Here is a 21,374-nt window from a genome sequence, read left to right on the forward strand (position 1 = left end):
ACATTACATCAAAGTTGGATCAGCCTGTAGTGTGTTTTTCCACTTTAATTTTGAGTGTGACTCCAAATCCAGACCTCCATGGGTTAATAAATTTGATTTCCATTGATAATTTTTGTGTGATTTTGTTGTCAGCACATTCAACTATGTAAAGAACAAAGTATTTAATAAGAATATTGAATTCATTCAGATCTAGGATGTGTTATTTTAGTGTTCCCTTTATTTTTTTGAGCAGTGTATATATATATATATATATATATATATATATACATATACATATACATATACATACATACATATATACATATATATATATATTTTTTTTTTCTCTTTCATCCACTAGGGGACACTGGAACTCTTCAGACAGCTGGGGTGTGACGTATGCAGACCAGAGGTAGCACAATCTAAGTAACAAATTTATGCACAGCTGGCTCCTCTGCCTTCACGCCCCATAATTCCTCAGTTTGAAAAATTGTGCTGGAGGTGCAGCACAGGACAGGATCCCCTGCTCCGTTAAAGATTTAATTTTTAAAATAATCTGTTTGGAGCCAAGCCAACCTATCTGAAAGGGGGGTAAAGGCTCCAAGGTGCAAGAGAGACAAAGATCCTGTTTGAAGGGGTCGTCATCTCTCTCAGGAGATCGTTACTCAGCAGCAGGAGCAGAGTGAGTAATCACTGAGGTAAAGATTAGGCGCTGGGCAGCAAAGTGACCGTCTCCGCCTGCAGTGTTATTCCCCATAGCAGCCACGCAGAGATCAGCCGCGTTAGTGACAGACAAGCTACTGTGGCTGTAGGTGGGACTGGAGGCTCTGGAGTGGGCGCATGGGAGCTGCTGGGGTCGCAGAGGGGACAGCGGAGACCCGGCAGCATGGCGGCATGTGACGGCGCTCACATGTAGAAAAGAATCCAGGTAGTTGTGGGAGAGCCGCTGATCAGGTTCCCGGGTGTGGGAGGAGGTTAGCGGAGCTGGAAGAGGCTCTGTGCAGACTGACGGCGGAAGGAGTGTCTATGATGTGACCAGGAAATTTTAGTTGCGGCCATCTTGTTTTTAGTGTAGGCGCACAGCTTGAGCGTGCTTTCCTCTCTGAGGGGAGGATAGAGAGAGAGGCCAGTCACAGAAGGGCATATAGTAATAGAAGTATATGTTTCCTGACAGTAGAAGCGGCTGAGGCTATTTAATGGTATGCTGGTGCTGTTAGAGTAGGAGGCTCTGCTGCTGTGATCTCTCTGAATACAAGTTATATAAAACTATATGTTTTTATCTACCAAGAAACACTGCTGACAGGTCCTGAGGAGGTGGAGCAACAGAATTAACCCAGTCAACTCAAGCTGTATTATCAGTTGGTGATGTGAGGGTTGCTAACGTCAGGCTGGTTAAAAAATATTTTTTTTTTACAAATGTAGTTCTAGCTTTGTGACTCCAACTTCTTTTTGTTCTCTATGGGGGTCATTCCGAGTTGATCGCTTGCTAGCAGTTTTTAGCAGCTGTGTCGCCGCCCACCGGGGAGTGTATTTTCGCTTTGCAGAAGTGCGAACGCCTGTGCAGCAGAGCGCCTGCAAAAACATTTTGTGCAAAACAAGACCAGCCCTGGACTTACTCTTCGTGTGCGTTGATTCTAACGTTGGAGGGATGGCTTTTGACGTCACACACCCGCCCAGCGTTTGCCCAGCCATGCCTGCGTTTTCCCTGGCACGCCTGCGTTTTTCAAAACACTCCCTGAAAACAGTCAGTTGACACCCAGAAACGTCCCCTTCCTGTCAATCTTCTTGCGTTGTGCCATGCGACTGAAAGCTTTGCTAGGACCTGTGCAAAACCACAAAGGACTTTGTATCAGTACGTCGCACGTGCGCATTGCGGTACATACGCATGCGCAGAAATGCCGATTTTTAGCCTGGTCGCTGCACTGCGAACAACGGCAGCTAGCGATCAACTCGAAATTACCCCTATATCCCTATGGTCTTTTTCTTCCTATTCTAATAGGGTGAAAGCACTGCTGAGTAACATAACATAGTAACATAGTAACTAAATTTGGAAAAAGATAATTGTACCTCGAGTTCAACCTATTTGTGGTCTCCTATGCAGTCTTATTATAGGACTAGTTATTTTTATGTTAGGACTAGTTAAATAAACTATAATGCGTGCCTACGCACCATAACCCTGAATATCTTTATCCAATAGGAATTTATCTAACCCATTCTTAAAGGTGTTGACTGAGTCCGCTGTTACTACTCTCTCAGGCAGGGAATTCCAAACACGTATTGTCCATACTGTGAAAAAACCTTTTCGCCTCAATGTGCGGAAACTCCTCTCCTCTAACCTAAGCGAGTGGCCACATGTCCTCTGTGCTGATCTTATAGAAAACAGGTCCCTCCTGAGCTCTGTGTATTGACCCCTTATATATTTGTAGATGTTGATCATGTCCCCTCTTAGTCTTCTCTTTTCCAATGTAAACATGCCTAGCCTTGCAAGCCTTTCCTCGTATTCCAGTGTCTCCATGCCCTTGATTAGTTTGGTCGCCCGCCTCTGAACCTTTTCTAGCTCCAGGATATCCTTTTTGTAATATGGTGCCCAAAATTGCACACAGTATTCAAGATGAGGCCTCACTAGTGATTTATATAATGGGAGTATAATACTCTCGTCCCTTGCATCAATTCCCCGTTTTATGCATGCTAATAATAAGATTTTAAACCTACCGGTAAATCTTTTTCTCGTAGTCCGTAGAGGATGCTGGGGGACTCCGTAAGGACCATGGGGATAGACAGGCTCCGCAGGAGACATGGGCACTTTAAGAAAGAACTTTAGGTATGGGTGTGCACTGGCTCCTCCCTCTATGCCCCTCCTCCAGACCTCAGTTCGAGAAACTGTGCCCAGAGGAGACGGACAGTATGAGGAAAGGATTTTTGTTAATCCAAGGGCAAGATCCATACCAGCCCACACCATTCACACCGTATAACTTGTGATATACGAACCAGTTAACAGTATGAAACAACACAGCATCAGTCCGAGACCAATGAAAACTATAACATAACCCTTATGTAAGCAAAACTATATACAAGTCTTGCAGAAGTAGTCCGCACTTGGGACGGGCGCCCAGCATCCTCTACGGACTACGAGAAAAAGATTTACCGGTAGGTTTAAAATCTTATTTTCTCTTACGTCCTAGAGAATGCTGAGTACTCCGTAAGGACCATGGGGATTATACCAAAGCTCCCAAACGGGTGGGAGAGTGCGGATGACTCTGCAGCACCGATTGAGCAAACAGGAGGTCCTCCTTAGCCAGAGTATCAAACTTATAGAACTTTGCAAAGGTGTTTGAACCCGACCAAGTAGCAGCTCGACACAATTGCAATGCCGAGACCCCTCGGGCAGCCGCCCAAGAAGAGCCCACCTTCCTAGTGGAATGGGCCTTAACCGATTTTGGTAACGGCAATCCAGACGTAGAATAAGCCTGCTGAATCGTGTTACAGATCCAGCGAGCAATAGTCTGTTTTGAAGCAGGGGCGCCAGCCTTGTTGGCTGCATACAGGACAAATAGTGCTTCTGTTTTCCTGACCCTAGCCGTTCTGGCCACGTAAATATTCAAAGCCCTGACCACATCAAGGGACTCGGAATCCTCCAAGTCTCGCGTAGCCACAGGCACCACAATAGGTTGGTTTATATGAAAAGATGACACCACCTTAGGCAAGAATTGAGCACGGGTCCGCAATTCCGCTCTAGCCATATGGAAAACCAGATAGGGGCTTTTATGAGACAAAGCCACAAATTCCGACACTCGCCTAGCCGAAGCCAAGGCTAACAACATGACCACCTCCCAAGTGAGATATTTTAACTCCACCGTTTTAAGTGGTTCAAACCAGTGCGACTTAAGGAAACTCAACACCACGTTAAGGTCCCAAGGCGCCACCGAAGGTACAAAAGGAGGCTGAATATGCAGCACTCCCTTCACAAAAGTCTGTACTTCAGGGAGAGAAGCCAATTCCTTTTGAAAGAAAATGGATAGGGCCGAAATCTGAACCTTAATGGAGCCTAATTTTAGGCCCAAATTCACTCCAGTTTGTAGGAAGTGAAGGAAATGGCCCAGATGGAATTCTTCCGTAGGAGCATTCCTGGCCTCACACCAAGAAACATATTTTCGCCATATACGGTGATAATGTTTAGCTGTCACGTCCTTCCTAGCCTTCATCAGAGTAGGAATGACCTCATCCGGAATGCCCTTTTCCGCTAGGATCCGGCGTTCAACCGCCATGCCGTCAAACGCAGCCGCGGTAAGTCTTGGAACAGACAGGGCACCTGTTGTAACAGGTCCTGTCTTGGAGGAAGAGGCCACGGATCTTCTGTGAGCATTTCCTGTAGATCCGGATACCAGGCCCTTCGCGGCCAATCTGGAACAATGAGAATTGTCTGCACTCCTCTTTTTCTTATTTTATTCTCAACACCTTGGGGATGAGAGGAAGAGGAGGAAACACAGACCGACTGGAACACCCACGGTGTCACTAGGGCGTCCACAGCCACTGCCTGAGGGTCTCTTGACCTGGCACAATACCTCTGTAGCTTTTTGTTGAGGCGGGACGCCATCATGTCTATCTGTGGCAGTCCCCACTGACTTGCAATCTGTGCGAAGACTTCCTGATGAAGTCCCCACTCTCCTGGATGCGGTCGTGTCTGCTGAGGAAGTCTGCCTCCCAGTTGTCCACTCCCGGAATGAACACTGCTGACAGTGCGCTTACATGATTTTCCGCCCAACGAAGAATCCTGGTGGCTTCCGCCATTGCCACTCTGCTCCTTGTGCCGCCTTGGCGGTTTACATGAGCCACTGCGGTGATGTTTTCTGACTGGATCAGAACCGGTAGGTCACGAAGCAAGGTCTCCGCTTGACTTTTTTTGTGGAGTCTGTGAAAATCAAGGAAGCGCTGATTTTCACGGACTCCACAAAAAAAAGACTCCTTGTTTCTTCACCAACACGCTGCTGGTTTCTCTTTAAAGCCGCCTCACAGACCGGGACAGCAATTAGTCTTTAAGCGCCGTACAGCGCACAAGTCGAGCGGCCGGAGAAAGCAGGAAGACGGAGCGGGGGAACCAGCCGGAGGAGGACAGAAGCGGACGGGCTTCACCACCTTGTTAAGGTTGGTAGCATAGGGAAAGTTAGGTGACCGGGACTGTACCTACATCTACCTTCCTTTAGACGGCATATTTGGAGCCTCAGAATTACATCTGGAGACCGCAGCACATTTTTATTAAAACCTCCATATGCCTCTTTGAGTCGGCATCACCTGTCCATTGTCGGGTCCATAGGACTCGTCTAGCCGAAATCGACATAGCGTTGACTCTAGAACCCAGTAGGCCAATGTCTCTTTGAGCATCTCTCATATATAAGACAGCATCTTTAATATGTCCTAGGGTCAATAAAATGGTATCCTTATCCAGGGTATCAAGTTCCGTCGATAAGGTATCCGTCCACGCTGTTACAGCGCTACAAACCGAAGCCGACGCTATCGCCGGTCTGAGTAAGGTACCAGAATGTGTGTAAATGGACTTCAAGGTAGCCTCCTGCTTGCGATCAGCAGGATCCCTGAGGGTAGTCGTATCTTGGGATGGCAGCGCTACCTTTTTGGATAAGCGTGTCAACGCTTTGTCCGCCCGTGGGGAGGATTCCCACCGTATCCTGTCCGTAGCTGGGAAAGGATGCGCCATAAGAATCCTTTTGGGAATCTGCAGTTTTTTGTCTGGAGACTCCCAAGCCTTTTCAAATAACTCGTTCAGCTCATGAGATGGGGGAAAAGTTACCTCAGGTTTCTTTCCCTTATACATGTGTGCCCTCGTGTCAGGGACAGGGGGTTCCTCAGTGATATGCAAAACATCTTTTATGGCAATAATCATATATTGAATACTTTTAGCCAATTTTGGCTGTAACTTTGCATCATCGTAGTCGACACTGGAGTCAGAATCCGTGTCGGTATTAGTGTCTATTAGTTGGGATAGTGGGTGCTTTTGAGACCCCGAAGGTCTCTGCGACATAGGGGCAGGCAGGGGTTGGCTCCCTGAAGAACACAAGAAAAAACTGACAACTGCTGAGTAGCGCCTCAAGTAATGATATTAATATTAAATAGATATGTGGGTATGTAATTGCTCTATCAGCTGCGCTGCCGTAAAACACTGTGTGTGTGTTTGTTACAGGTAAATAAATTAAGAAAAGGAGAACGGCTGCGCAAATGTATAAGAGCAATTAATAAGAATTGGTAGTGAGTAGTTAATGATAAGAGCTGACGTGTAGTAAAAGAGAATTTAATATATTAATCACATTAATTATAACACTTTGAAACTAAGTATAAAATTCAGTAGAAACATTCATACATAGATTAAATGTAACAACACCTCGATCAAATGAATAGTTGAGCTGCAAAGTAATGTCTTTTGTTGGAGGAAAGAAGCATGGATCCAATTGTTAACTCTACTTGAGTATCCACAGTTCCAATTAGCAGCCGGTCAGTATCATGCTGATAGTAAATGCCGTAATGGTGGCTACAAAGGCAAAGGAAAGCTGTAGTTTTACAGATGATTAAATACCTCTCCTCGGGCTGGTCCGTACTGAGCGTCCTCGGTAGTGCGGTCCTGCAGTGCCCAGTGCCCGTCTGTGCGGCAAGGAGATGAGCGTGCTGTGGCCAAACAGCCAGCGGTGGAAAGTGCAGTATCAGCGGCGTACAGAGGGAGATTGCCGGCAGCCGTGTAATAGACCGGGATATGGAGCCGGGATATCAGTAGCTCAGTAAGCAGCTTGCTACCAAATAGGTACACGATCAAGGTGTGCAGGGAGGCGGGGTCCTGACGCGTTTCGTCACAAGTCATGCGACTTTATCAAAGGTATGGGGGTTGACTCCCTGCCTGTTCCCTTGCCTCAGCTTTGTCCAATCTTTTGTGCAATAAATTAACATTAGCACTTAAAACATTCCACATATCCACCCAGTCAGGTGTCGGTGTTGCCGACGGAGAAACCACAATCATTTGCTCCACCTCTTCCCTAGGAGAGCCTTCCACCTCAGACATGCCGACACATGCATACCGACACATCACACACTCAGGGAATTCTCTTATCTGGAGACAGTTCCCCCACAAGGCCCTTTGGAGAGACAGAGAGAGAGTATGCCAGCACACACCCAGCGCTAATGACCCAGGAAAAAAACACACTATATGTTTACCCAGATAGCGCTGTAATATCTATTTTGCGCCAAATTATGTGCCCCCCCCTCTTTAAAACCCTCTTTCACCGTGGTTAAGCAGGGGAGAGTCCGGGGAGCTTCCTCTCAGCGGTGTGCTGTGGAGAAAATGGCGCTGGTGAGTGCTGAGGAACAAGCCCCGCCCACTCAGCGGCGGGCTTCGGTCCCGCTTAAAAATTCAAAACACGGCGGGGGATCTCTCTTATATACAGTGTCTAGCCTGTATATAAGGTTATTGCCACCTTTGGAGGTCCATATTGCTGCCCAGGGCGCCCCCCCTGTGCCCTGCACCCTTACAGTGACTGCCGTTTGTGTGTGCGGTGTGGGAGCAATGGCGCACAGCACTGCCGCTGTGCGTTACCTCAGTGAAGATCTGAAGTCTTCTGCCGCCTTTGAAGTCTTCTTTCTTCACATACTCACCCGGCTTCTATCTTCCGGCTCTGCAAGGAGGATGGCGGCACGGCTCTGGGACGAACTGCGGGGTGAGACCTGCGTTCCGTTCCCTCCGGAGCTAATGGTGTCCAGTAGCCTAAGAAACAGAGACTAACATTAAAGTAGGTCTGTTTCTCTCCCCTCAGTCCCTCGCTGCAGGGAGTCTGTTGCCAGCAGGCTCCCTGAAAATAAAAAAAACCTAACAAATACTTTCTTTTCAGGAAAACTCAGGAGAGCTCCCTGTAATGCACCCAGTCTCCTCTGGGCACAGTAATAAACTGAGGTCTGGAGGAGGGGCATAGAGGGAGGAGCCAGTGCACACCCATACCTAAAGTTCTTTCTTAAAGTGCCCATGTCTCCTTCGGAGCCCGTCTATCCCCATGGTCCTTACGGAGTCCCCAGCATCCTCTAGGATGTAAGAGAAATCTTATTAGCCTTCTTTGCTGCACTCCTACTTTGGGTACTGCTGCTTAATTTGTTATCTATGTGAACTCCTAAGTCTTTTTCCAGTACAGAATCCCCTAGTATTACCCCATTTAGTATGTAGGTGTAATTTCTGGTCTTGACCCCACAGTGCATTACCTTACACTTGTCTGTGTTGAATCTGATTCTCCATTTTGCTGCCCATGCTTCCAGTTTAATTAAGTCGTTCTGAAGAGACTCAGTATCCCCCTCCGTATTTATAACCTTACACAATTTGGTATCGTCTGCGAACATTGACACCATGCTCTCTAGACCTACTGTTAGGTCGTTGATGAAAATGTTGAACAAAAGTGGTCCAAGTACAGACCCTTCTGGCACACCACTTAGTACTTTAGTCCAATTTGAAAATGATCCATTGACCACAACACGCTGCTCCCTATTATCTAACCAATTACTGACCCAAGTGCATATTGTGCTCCCTAGCCCTATTCCTTGTAGCTTACTGTTTCATAAAAGCCAAGTAAGTTGGATTGACAGGATCTGTCCTTCATAAATCCATTTGATTCCTTTTAATGACCTTATTTGCTTCAAGGAACTTTTGAATACCGTTCCTTAGAATACCTTCCAATACTTTCCCCACTATAGATGTAAGACTATCAGGTCTATAATTACCTGGTTCAGCTTTGCTCCCCTTTTTGAATATCGGCACTACCTCCGCTATATGCCAGTCTTTGGGAACCATACCCGATTTAACCGAATCCATGAAGATCAAATATAGAGGTCTTGCTAGTTCAGCGTGCAATTCCATAAGAACTCTCAGGTGAATTCCATCAGGTGACTTATTAATCTTTAACTTTTTTAATTGGTCACAGACTACCTCCTCACATAAATAAGCATTTAGCAGTGGGACATTATCTTTGTTGAGATTTTGTGTTAGACCCAGCATTTGGTCCTCTCTGATAAATACAGTTGAAAAAAACTTGTTTAGTTTGTTTGCTATGCCATTATCATTTTTTGTTAAGACTCCCCTCTTGTCCTTTAAAGGGCCTATACTCTCCTTCTTTAGTCTCTTGCTGTTGATGTACTTAAAAATTTTTTTGGGATTCGCTTTGCTTTCCTTTGCTACTAGTTTTTCAGTTTCTACTTTAGCCGCTTTTATTCCTTTTTTGCATATTTTGTTACAGTCCTTATAGTGCTTGAATGACTCCGCATCCCCCTCAGATTTGTATTTTTTAAATGCTCATTAGTTTGGGATTTTTATTCCTTTTTTTGCTGCTGGTGTGACTAAATTTACAAGTATTATTAATTAGCAGTGATTTTAATACATCCCATTTCTCTGTAGTATTTTCTGCTGCGGGGTACACTGGGCTCCACAAGGAATGGACAATGGGCTCCACAAGGAATGGACAATGGGGTGTAGAGTAGGATCTTGATCCGAGGCAACAACAGGCTCAAAGCTTTGACTGTTCCCAGAATGCACAGCGCCGCCTCCTCTATAACCCCGCCTCCCTGCACAGGAGCTCAGTTTTTGTAGTTGGTGCTGCAGTAAGCAGGCACATAACAGAGGGGCTGCTCCAGGCAGCCCTAAGAAGAGCTTTTTTTGAAGAAAAAAGTGAAGACTTCAAGGGCAGCAGCGGTGGTAAATGTCAGAAGACATTCACTGCTGCAGCTCCCTCCAGCTCTCCCCAGCAGCGCTGTACACTCCCGAGCCCTGGTTGCCGGGTAACTACAGCAGGAGGCTCCGGTTTTCTTCATGTCAGGCACACGCGACAGGGGCTCTCCGGGATCACGTGGCCGCGCTTCGGGAGGTGGGAAGTGGGTCCCGCTTGCAGGACCCGGTCTTTATCGCGTTCCGGCGCAGTCAGTGGGAGGCGGGCCGCGCGCGCTGGCGGTGGACACTGTGGCAGTACAGGCGATCCCACTAGATCACCAGGGCATGGGTGCAGGTCTGGTTTTCTCTCTAAACCATTTTCAGTAGCCCACAGTACCCGGTGGTTTTGCCAGCAGGGGGATAAGGCTTAGACCTGAAGCCCCTCCCCCAGCCCCAGGTTGCCATTTCCTGCAAATGTTCCCGCCCAGGAGCTGCATATCTGTCTCTCCCTCACTCCCTGTAAGTGTCTGGGCGCCATTATCTCTCAGCTTCACTGTTCCTGGGACTGCTTGGGCAAATCCTCCTGTGTAAAGCCGCCTGGTTGTCAGTGCTGTGACTTTACATGACACTTAAGTATTCTACCTGCCTTTTTAGACAGTGCTAGTTAGGAAAGAGTGCATTTAGTCAGGGTTTCTAGTACAATTACCCTGTGATATACATCCAGTTCTTACTGTGTAGTGTTATATCTATTGACTATATAGCTATATATATATAAGCTAGTCCAGTGCAGTATTATTGTTAGTAATAACCTCTGCATTGTACAAACTGTGACTATCTGTGTGTGCATTAGAAAGCTGAGTGGTGTCCATTTCGTGTCTTTCACTCAACTTGCTATCCCTATATTCTATAACCTGAGGGGGCTTGGTGCGTCAGGTTTTATATTGATATAGGATTTTCACAAAGATATACTTTAATACGTATTTTTCTCTGTGATTTTAGTCACTCTCCTTTATCTCTGCTAGTGCTGACTACACTGTGCAGGGGTTTGGGTAAGAGGTATTGTGCTGCTGCCAATTGTACTGTGTTACCTGATACTGCAAGTTATATCATGTCTGCTTCTGAGGGTAACGGTTCTGGGGCTGAACACACTGCCGGTGTTGCTGAAGCCACAGATCCCTATGAGGAGAATATAGCAGCTGTGGGCTCTGGTTCTGGGGGCTCCTTGCCCCCCAGTGGGACTGTGGCAACGGAGGTACATAATGACCCTCCGTGGGCCGCTTTTCCACGCTTCTACATACGCTATGGGACCCCCTATGCCGGAACAACCGTATGTGGTCCCTGCAGCTAACCCGCCATGGGCAGACGATTTATCTGCCCAATTGAAGAAGTTGAACCAATCCCTGACTACTAAAAAGTCTGACCATCACTCGCCTAAGTCCAAGGGGTCCTCTAAGCGAGCGCTTGTCTCCTCACAATCCACTGCTGTCACTTACACTTCGTCTGATGAAGACGGCACTTACACTGACCCCACAGGTTCTGACAGATACGTCTGATGGGGAGGGTAGTTCACATGTGGATGTTCCTGATCTTTTGGAGGCTATTAAGTTAATTCTACAGATTACGGATGATCCCGAGCCATCCGTCCCTCCTAAGAAACCAGATAGGTTCAAGCGTCAGAAGGTGGTTAAACAAGTTTTACCTCACTCTGACAACCTAGTGGATATACGTCAGGAACCCTCTGAAAACCCGGGTACGAAGTTTGTGCCTCAAATGAAGATGCTGGCTCGCTATCCCCTCGCACCAGAGCTGTCTAAGAATTGGGAAACGCCTCCTCCAGTAGACTTACATGTGGCTAGGATGGTGGTTTCCTCAGCTCTACCTGTCACTACCGTCACGTCTCTAAAGGAGCCTACGGATAAACGTGTGGAGGGTTGTCTGAAAGCGATTTACACCCTTACGGGTGCTGCACAAAGGCCCACTATTGCAACAACATGGGCTGCAGAGGCTATTGAAGCATGGGCCTTGGAGTTAGAAGCTGAAATCTCTTCTGACCATGCTAGACAATGCTTGTCATATATTGTCACAGCTTCTCGCTATATTAAAGAGGCGGCTTCTGATGCCGGTATCCTAGCAGCCAAGGCCTCTACTACGTCAGTCCTGGCTCGTCGGATATTGTGGCTGAGATCCTGGTCTGTGGATCTGGACTCTAGAAAAACCCTGGAGGTACTCCCTTTCAAGGGAGATATTCTGTTTGGGGAGGATTAAATAAGATAGTGGCTGACTTGGCTACTGCCAAAACTGCCTGTCTGCCAAGTACCGCTCCTTCTGTGTCGAAGGCAAAAGGTACTTCCTTTCGCCCCTTTCATCCTTCAGGTAAAGCAAAAGGTCAGGCGTACAACAAGCAGGCCCGCACTTCCAAACCTGGTAAGCCAAAGCCCAAAAGAGCCTGGGCGGCCCGTCAGCCAGCTTCCAAGGCCGATAAGCCTGCCGCATGACAGGGCGGGCCTCCCCCTGGGGGATCCCAGGGTGGTGTGCCGGCTTCTAGGGTATACCCAGGAATGGTTGAAGACCACTTCAGATGCCTGGGTACGGAAAGTCGTCACTCGAGGTTACGCCATAGCCTTCAAAAACCGACCCCCTCATCGATTTTGCCAGACAGACGTCCTGTTGGACCAGACAAAGGCAAACACTCTGCTTTCGGTGGTACAGACCATCCTGGATACAGGAGTCGTAGTACAGGTGCCTCTTACGCAGAGGGACCGGGGGTACTATTCTCCGCTGTTTCTAGTCCCGAAACCGAATGGGTCCTCCCGGCCCATTCTCAACCTCAAGGCATTGAACAGGTTTGTGAAGGTGTCCAAGTTCCGTATGGAAACCCTTCGCTCTATAGTTCTGGCCTTGGAACCTGGGGACTACATGGTCTCCCTGGACATACAGGATGCTTACCTGCATATTCCTATAGCAGCGTCACATTGGCAATACCTGAGGTTTGCTATTGGCAACCTCCATTACCAGTTTCGGGCGTTACCTTTTGGTTTAACAATGGCTCCGCAAGTCTTCACCAAAGTCATGGCGGTGATGACGATGGATCTCCGCCGTCAAGGGGTCAGGATACTGCCATATCTGGACGACTTGTTAATCCTGGCAAATTCCCCAGAACTTCTCCTACGTCATCTAAATATGACGGTCCGGTTTCTACAAGCCCACGGGTGGCTCATCAACTGGAAGAAATCCTCCCTGATCCCTGCTCAGAGCATGGTGCATCTGGGAGTGCTATTGGACACTCACAACCATTGAACCTAGCCCAGCATTTAATTCAGAACTGTCCTGTTCAAGTGCAGTTGGACAACGCCACCACAGTGGCTTACATAAATCATCAAGGCGGCACTCGAAGCCGTCTGGCAATGAAGGAAGTCTCACGGATTCTACATTGGGCGGAACGCCATCTACCGGCCATATCAGCAATCTTCATTCCGGGAGTCCTGAATTGGGAAGCGGACTTTCTCAGTCGTCAGGACGTACATGCCGGTGAGTGGGGCCTCCATCCAGAAGTGTTTCAACTCCTAGTGGAAAAGTGGGGTCTTCCAGACGTAGATCTGATGGCGTCTCAACACAATCACAAGGTTCCGGTCTTCGGAGCAAGGACAAGGGATCCTCAAGCAGCATTCGTGGATGCACTGGCGGTGCCTTGGAGGTTTCGACTGCCGTACGTGTTCCCTCCAGTGTCACTCCTGCCCAGGGTAATTCGGAAGTTCAAGCAAGAAAAAGGAAATCTGCTTCTCATAGCTCCAGCGTGGCCCAGACGGCACTGGTTCTCAGACCTGCAAGGCCTATCGTCAGAGCGTCCAATTCTACTTCCACAACTCCCAGACCTCCTCGTTCAGGGCCCCTGTGTCTACCAGGACCTAGCCCGGCTGTCTTTGACGGCGTGGCTCTTGAATCTCCCGTCTTAAGGACTAATGGGTTTTCTGAGGCGGTCATTCAAACTATGTTGCGGGCCCGGAAACCGGCTTCTATAGGGTCTGGCATTCTTACTTTGTTTGGTGCGCATCTAACGATTATGACGCTTCCAAGTTTAGTATAGCCAAGTTGTTGGCTTTTCTTCAGCAGGGCCTCTACTTAGGCCTGCATCTGGCCTCCCTCAAGGTTCATATTTCTGCCTTGTCAGTGTGGTTTCAGAGAAAAATTGTGACCTTACCTGATGTGCATACCTTTACTCAGGGTATGTTGCGTATCCAACCTTCCTATGTCCCGCCTGTGGCTCCTTGGGACTTGTCGGTGGTTTTGGAGGCATTACAAGAGTCTCCGTTTGAACCTCTTGTTTCAGCTGATCTTAAGTGGCTTTCCTTTAAGGTGGTGTTTCTGCTGGCTATTGCTTCAGCTAGAAGAGTGTCGGATTTGGGTGCCTTGTCCTGTAGTTCCCCATATCTGATATTTCACTGTGACCGGGCGGTTCTTAGGACTCGTCCCGGATATTTACCTAAGGTGGTTTCTTCGTTCCACCTTAACCAGGAGATCGTAGTTCCGGCACTTGTTTCTCCTGATCTGTCCCCTAAAGAGCGGTCTTTGGATGTGGTACGGGCTCTCCGTATCTATGTGAAGAGAACTGCTTCTATTCGGAAATCTGATTCTCTCTTTGTTGTGTTTGAATTTCACAAACGTGGCTGGCCTGCTCACAAGCAAACCCTAGCCAGATGGATTAGAATGGTGATTGCACATGCTTATGTGAAGGCTGGTCTCTCTGCTCCTGATCACTTTAAGGCTCATTCTACTCGGTCTGTTGGACCTTCTTGGGCGGCCCAATGTGGTGCGACCCTTGAACAATTGTGCAAGGCGGCTACGTAGTCCTCCGTGAACACGTTCATAAGGTTCTATGCCTTCGATACTGCCGCTTCCCAGGATGCTTCCTTTGGACGCCAGGTTCTTGTGCCCGCTACAGTGCGTCCCCTCCCATAAGGAACTGCTTTAGGACATCCCCATTGTCCATTCCTTGTGGAGCCCAGTGTACCCAGCAGCAGAAAACGAGTTTTATGGTAAGAATTTACCTTTGTTAAAACTCTTTCTGCGAGGTACACTGGGCTCCACAAGGCGCCCACCCTGACGCACTTAGCTTCTTTGGGTTGGTATGGCATTAGCCGCTGACACGTCTCCAGTCGTGAGAATGTGGTGTTTGTGGCTACTAACCGTTGTCGTCTCTTTTCCTGCTACTGCATGGGCTGGTTAACTAAAAACTGAGCTCCTGTGCAGGGAGACGGGGTTATAGAGGAGGCGGCGCTGTGCATTCTGGGAACAGTCAAAGCTTTGAGCCTGTTGGTGCCTCGGATCAAGATCCTACTCTACACCCCATTGTCCATTCCTTGTGGAGCCCATTGTCCATTCCTTGTGGAGCCCAGTGTACCTCGCAGAAAGAGTTTTAACAAAGGTAAGTTCTTACCATAAAACTCGTTTTTTCCTTGAAACAGAATCTCCCATTCAATGTCCCTTAACGCTTCCTTCATCATGTCAAAGTTGGCTTTGCAAAAGTTTAGAGTCCTAGTTGAGCCAGTATAGGACTGCTTATGAAAACTGATATTGAATGTGACCATATTGTGGTCGCTGTTACCTATGGGCTCTCCTACTTCAATATTTGATACCAATTCCCCATTGTTAGTTAATACCAGGTCTAAGATTGCATTGTACCTAGTTGGTTCCTCGATTAATTGAACTAATTATCATTTAGCGTGTTTAAAAAACATATTGCCCCTAGCAGTATCACATGAATTGATTTTCCAGTTTTTCTCGGGATAGTTAAAGTCTCCCATCACTACTATGTCTCCTGCTGCTCTTTCTGTTTGATTCAGTAACAATTTCTCGTCATACACATTAATACCAGGCGGCCTGTAGCATAACCCCAATAATAACTTCTTTATTCCTTTACCCCCGCATGCAATTTCTACCCATAATGTCTCAATAGTACTTACAGTCCCTTCTTGAATATCTTCCCGTTTAACAGGTTTTAGAAATGGCTTTACGTAAAAACATACCCCTCCACCCCGTTTATTTAGTCTGTCTCTCCTGTACAGCGTGAAACCCTCTAGATTGACTGTCCAATCATGAGATTCATCCCACCACGTTTCAGTAATGCCTATAATATCCTATTCCTTGCTTGCTGCGAGGATTTCTAGTTCCCCCTTTTTACCTGTAAGGCTTCTAGCATTTACATACATACAATTGAGATATGTATTTCCCCTTATGGTAGGGACATCATAATTCTTATGCAGCAAAGATGACCCGTAATAGTCATTGGTTACTGTTATTCTAACACCCTTTTTATTTCCCGTGTTACTACCCTTGCCGTCTGCTCTATTCCTCCCCCTACTCCTCCCCCATTTTGTTCACTAACGCCACCCCTGCTATTCTTCCTGAATGACCCGTGATTTCTTGCAAAACCCTCCCCCCATGCACCTAGTTTAAAATCTCATCCAGCCTTCTAACCATCCTTCCTCCCAGCACCGCTGCCCCCTCCTCATTCAGGTGCAATCCATCATGACAAAAAAGATGGCGCCTGACTGAGAAGTCCGCCCAGTGTTCTAGGAACACAAACCCTTCTTTCCTGCACCAATCCTTAAGCCACACATTTATCTCCCTAATCTCCTCTGCCTCCCTGGGCTAGCGCGTGGCACGGGTAATAATTCCGAGAATATTACCTTAGATGTCCTTGCCTTAAGTTTCTTGCCTAATTCCCTATAGTCTTTCTTAAGGACATCCCACCTTCCACTAACTTTGTCGTTGGTGCCAACGTGCACCAAGACAGCTGGATCCTTCCCAGCGCCTCTCACATCAATCTATCTACCCTGTCCGCGATGTGCCGCACCCGAGCACCCGGGAGACAACAGACCGTAAGGCGATCACGGTCCCGGTAGCAGATTGGCCTATCTGTCTTCCTAATAATGGAATCCCCTACCACCACAATCTCACTAGGTACCTTACTAACTTTTATCCCAACTGCGCCAGAGGGACTGCTCCTCTGGTTGCTAAATGGAACAGTCTCCTCCGACACTGTCATTTCCTCACTATCATCCTCCGATTCCTCGTCCAGTCGTGCAAATTTATTCGGGTTTGATAGTTCAGAGATGTCGAGCCTCCCCCTCTTTTTCTTGCTTCTAACTGTGACCCAGCTAAATGCCTGGTCATCCTCATCTATCAGTTACCCCTCCCTCAACTCCTCCACCGTTCTATCTAAACTTCGCTCGAGATTTTGAATGTCCCTCAGTCGTGTAACGGTTTGCTCTAGATCAGTTACCTGTGGTTTCAGTGCAACCGTTCGCAAACACCTCGTGCAGATGTACTCACACTGGGACGGTTGCTCCAGGTGCGCGTACATCTTGCATGACATGCACTGAGTGAAATCCCCAATCCCAGCCCCACCCATATTTTTGTAAGGTCTAACTCCCTGTTACCCAAGAAGAAATAGAGAAGCAAAACAATCTAGGCAAAACACTCACTATACAATGATGAAGTTGGGCTTTTACTTATCTATCCTTTGCGTCCCCTAATCCTTCGCTTTTATGCAGCAGTAGTCACCGGTTCCTTCGATTTTATTCAGCAGTCTCCGTCCCATTCCGTCCTCTCCTCTGATGTCTGCAGTGGTGTGTGTGTATGTTTTTAACATGTCAAAAGCACCAACCAAGACCACAAAGATGTGCTATGTATGCTTAAAATGTTGTAAAAAGAGCACTAACGTTAACAGCTCTGCGGTGTGCAACCCGTTTGGGATTGGACGCTCAACCTGGGAGCAGTGGTCTGTCTGCATCATGGGAAAGTGCCCTAGCAGATATTTGTAAAGAAATGGCAGAATCCCGCAAGCAACATTTAGAATGGGCAGCAGGGTTTTCCAAAACTATGGAGGAAATTCTAATTAGAATTACCCCGCCCACACAAGTAGACTAGAATGTGCGTAAAGCGGTAAAGAGACCACTCCCTCTCCTGCGGGAAGAGTCGGAAGAGGAGGAGGGTCTCATATAAGACGAGGATGAGGGAGAGTCAGTGGAGCAAATCATTGATGTAGGTCCTCAGGAGGAGGACGCTGATGTCAAGGGATTAGCTTCCCTTATTTAGGACGTAAAACAGGTCCTTAACTTCAAGGAAGAAGAAGTTAAGGAACCTGACGTCTTTGATTTATTTGAGTCTCAGAAACCACAAACAGCGGTTTTTCCAGTTCCTCAGACTCTCCAGGATCAAATGGGAGAGGCATGGAAGCAGCCTGATAAACGTTTCCAGATTCCAAAAAAGTTTACGGCTAATTACCCACTACCCAAGGGTGTCATGTCTAAGTAGGAGGTCCCTCCGATTGTGGACGCCTCCCTGGCAAGACTGTCAAAAAAGACAATCTTGCCGATACCAAACGTGACTACGCTAAAGGATGTGTCAGATTGTAAGTTGGATACGGCATTAAAATCTTTGTGGCTGCTGAAGCATTACACAGACCCACAATTATTAGTGCTTGGGTATCCAAGGCTATTGTAGCATGGGATAGTCATATTGTTCAGGCTGTAGAGGAAGATACCAGCCAAGAGGAAATAGTTAGACTAGCGGAGCATATCCGTGAATAGGCTACATACATTTTCCAGTCTACAAAGGATGCTAGCAGAATAGCATCACGCATCTCGGCTTCGGCCATATCAGCCAGAAGGATTCTGTGGCTCAGATAATGGCAAGTGGATTCTGATTCCAAGAAGGCAGTGGAGGCGAACCCCTTTGTATGGGAGACTTTATTCGGTCCGGAATTAGACAAGTGGATTTCACAGGCAACAGCGGGGAATTCCACTTTTCTGCCTACCACATCTCCTAGAACCACGCCACCTGTCAGAAGAAATTATTCTGGTCCGGTGTTCGATTCATTATGTCTCAATCCTTCCAAGCTAGAGGAAGAGGATTTGGCGGTCAAGCTTGTGGAAACAGAGGTAGAGGCCTTTCCCAGACCACAACCAGAAAGGAGGATCCCAAACTGCTGACAAGACCATGCCATGACGGTCTCCCAGCTCACCTTGGGTCTCCTATGGTGGGCGCACGGTTGGAAAGGTTTCGGGACACCTGGGCCGAAACCTCACCAGAGGTCTGGATCAACAATATTATCTCCCAGGGATACCAAATAGAGATTCTACAACGCCCTCACAGTCAGTTCTTTACAACAGGCCTTCCCGGGTATCCTCAGAAAGTGAGGGCATTAGATACGGCGATTCAAATATTACTTCAAATAGAAGTAATTATGCCTGTCCCGACTTCTCAAGGAGGAATGGGGTTTTATTCAAATCTTTTTGTAGTGCCAAAATCCGATGGGTCTGTCAGGCCAATCCTCAATTTAAAAGTTCTGAATCAGTTCCTGAAAGTTTACAGGTTCAAGATGGAGTCAATACAGTTGGTTATTACGGGACAGGAACAGGAAGAGTTCATGGTGTCCATGGACATAAAGGATGAGTACCTTCATGTCCCAATTTGTACCCCACACCAAGGCTATTTACATTTTGCAGTGGGCAAGAATCAATACCAGTTCAGAACCCTACCATTCGGCCTATCATCAGCTCTGAGAATCTTCACAAAGATCATGGAAGTCATGGCCACAAAGTTGAGATCGATAGGGGTTACGTTAATCCCATATCTGGATGACCTTCTAATCAAGGCTCTCTCTCAGGACCAGTTTATCCAGGATGCTCTAACCACTCATCAGTTTCTGATTTGACATGGTTGGATCATCAATTTCAAAAAATCCAACCTACAACCAACGCAGAGGATTCAATTCCTGGGTCTCATTTTAGATACGATTTAGATATGATGCAGAACCTGACGGTCTCTCTGCATCTTTGTGTAAAGCTTTTTGGAAAGATGGTAGCATTCTTCGAAGTGATCCAATATGGCAGGCTTAATTCCAGACCTTTTCAGCTGAATCCGATTGCTCGAGGGGCAAGCAAGCATTGGCTTCTCCAATGAAGGATTCGCTTGTCGCCCCAGGCCAGGACCTCATCGATTTGGTGGTCGGTCCACAAGAATCTAGCGGCGGGAAAGAGGTTTGGAATTGGAAGATTCTGACAACAGATGCCAGTCTCAGAGGATGGGGAGCTGTACTGGAAAATCATCAGTTTCAGGGAAGATGGTCACTGCATGAGAGCAGACTTCCAATAAATGTTTTGGAACTAAGAGCCATTTACAATGCACTTCTTCTGGCAGAGGACCTTGTGAGGGCTCAACACGTGAGAGCACAGTCGGATAGTGTGACGGCAACGGCATACATAAACTGTCAGGGAGGAACAAAAAGCCGCATGGCTTTAAGGGAGGCCATGTATAAGGGTTATACCGCACAGTTAATAAATAGATTAAACAGCAGATAATTTATTTACCAAGATATACTGATGAGAGAAAGAAAAAATATTTTTTCTAATCAATCTAAGTTTGGCGGTGCACCCTGAGTCAGTAATGAAACATACTAGACAAAGAGAAAAGAAGACTCTTTTGTGGGTGCACACTTGTATAATTATGAAAGTGTCATAGAAATGGATTAAGATTCAATATTTATTGATAATATACATAAAACACATAGTAGTTGAATGTGCAGGTAGAGAAAAAAGTAAATAAGTAAATACTGGAACCGATAATACTGATGTTAATGTCAGATAATGGTTCCAAGCTGCCTGGGTAACATAAATCTTTCAAATGTACTGTATGGTCAATCCATAAATAGGTCTCAACTGACTGCCTGAGCTGTATAATCTTGAAATGGAGCTAGACACTTAGCGCCTCATTAATAGTTTGGATTAATAATCAAATCGGCTGTATTGCTTATAACTGGCGTAAGGATAGAGATAGAAAACAAATTGAATAAAGAAAAGATGAATCTGCTGTCGGTGTTAGACACTGAGCCTAGCCGCCCAAATTTTCTACTAAACCGAGTATTCCTCAAGAGTCTCCCACTCGAGTACTGACTTGGCCCAACACTGCTTAACTTCCAAGATCGGAAGGATTCGGGGGTTACCAGTGTGGTATGATAGTAGAGAATTAATAAAGTTGCTTCTGGAATCACCGATGAGAGTTCATGAAGTGTTGAAGAAAGTAATGGGGAGGGGGTACAGTGAAAAGGGGGATCTGCTGCCGATGTTAGACAGGGGTAAACCCCTGAATCAATGGTGAGAGTCCCGAAATTGTAGCAATAGTCAGAAAAAGAGATTCTCAATGAGACAATCGTTCTCAATGATTAAATGATGATAGTTGCTCAATATATTATGGTATACGGTATCGGATGTAAATACCGGATAGTGAATATAGTCACCTGTGAATCATTGAGTGATAGCCATGTTGAAAAAAAAGGGGGAAGCAAAGGGGAAGGCTCTGCAAATGGTATCACAATGTTGATACTAATAGTAGATAATATCTCCAAAAGGAGCCATAAATATCCTTAATTTGTTGATATAAATACACGTCTATAACGAAATGGGTATACACAAAAGGTAGATCACTGAAGTGTAATTGAATATGGGAAAAACAAAGATAACATTCTGAATGGAAGTTCAAAAAGAGAACACCAAATGTCAATTATTACAGGTCTCTGTACTAATTGGGCCTAGATTAAATATATAGCTGAGTCTGAATTAATAGTTATGAGAATAAATCAATGATGGATAATTAAAGTGAATAATAAATTAATGGATCCACAGTCAAAAAATGAATAGATCTAGGTAAATACAGCTAC

At 46.5% G+C, this 21,374-nt stretch overlaps 1 pseudogene; it reads right to left on the reverse strand.

Moving 5' to 3' along the window:
- Positions 1–20,562: 20,562 nt before the first annotated feature.
- LOC134945950 (5S ribosomal RNA) lies at positions 20,563–20,681 on the reverse strand (annotated as a pseudogene).
- Positions 20,682–21,374: the final 693 nt, after the last annotated feature.

This window comes from Pseudophryne corroboree, chromosome 7 (genome assembly GCF_028390025.1).
Source record: "Pseudophryne corroboree isolate aPseCor3 chromosome 7, aPseCor3.hap2, whole genome shotgun sequence".
NCBI classification, from domain to species: domain Eukaryota; kingdom Metazoa; phylum Chordata; class Amphibia; order Anura; family Myobatrachidae; genus Pseudophryne; species Pseudophryne corroboree.